The sequence below is a fragment of the Hibiscus syriacus genome, unplaced genomic scaffold, assembly GCF_006381635.1.
Source record: "Hibiscus syriacus cultivar Baekdansim isolate YM2019G1 unplaced genomic scaffold, ASM638163v2 tig00110332_pilon, whole genome shotgun sequence".
NCBI classification, from domain to species: Eukaryota; Viridiplantae; Streptophyta; class Magnoliopsida; order Malvales; family Malvaceae; genus Hibiscus; species Hibiscus syriacus.
Window position 1 is genome coordinate 997,485 of NW_024062688.1, and position 665 is coordinate 998,149.

Sequence of the window (665 nt, forward strand, 5' to 3'; positions counted from 1 at the left end):
TATCACTTTAATAGTTAAGAGACAAATGAATCAAATATTTAAGAGAAATTATAATCTTGATTTATCTATTTTTAATAATGAAAACTAAAATACAATTCAAGACAATTTCTATAACTGAAAGAAGGTTTACCTAGACTCTTTCTTACAAAAACTTAAATATCTGATAAAAAAAAATCCAAAAAAAGTAAAACCAATTAAAACTCGTGAGCGGCAGGATTCGAACCTGCGCGGGCAGAGCCCACATGATTTCTAGTCATGCCCGATAACCACTCCGGCACGCCCACTCTGTCACCATTTCTGTTAAAAACAGGTTTTAACATTTATTACATTTTGCTTTTCTATTTATTTTAAGTCGGGAAGTGGTGTTTCGGGTTCGGTCTTGATACAGTTTGGGAAGCTGTTTACTGTTTTCAGAACTCTGCAGATCCGTTGTTGGCCAGACAACTAAGCAGGCACTACTCTATGAATTTTTAATCTATGATTTTTTTTTTCTTTTTTTACCTTCAAAATCTTAACTTTTTCAAGTTTTGTTCTAAACATCCTACTTGACACTGCCATTTATTATGTATAATAAATGTATGTTGTAATTGATTCTCATGGTTTAAGGGTGGAATTCAAAATGGATATTCAACAATTTATCTCTCACACAATAGCTCTTCCCCCCC

The 665-nt window shown here is 32.8% G+C and overlaps 1 non-coding gene across 1 annotated transcript; it reads right to left on the reverse strand.

The window, feature by feature from the left end:
* Positions 1-202: 202 nt before the first annotated feature.
* Positions 203-284, reverse strand: TRNAS-AGA. The gene has a single exon. It is a non-coding gene; the product is annotated as a tRNA-Ser (tRNA).
* Between the last annotated feature and the right edge of the window lie 381 nt (positions 285-665).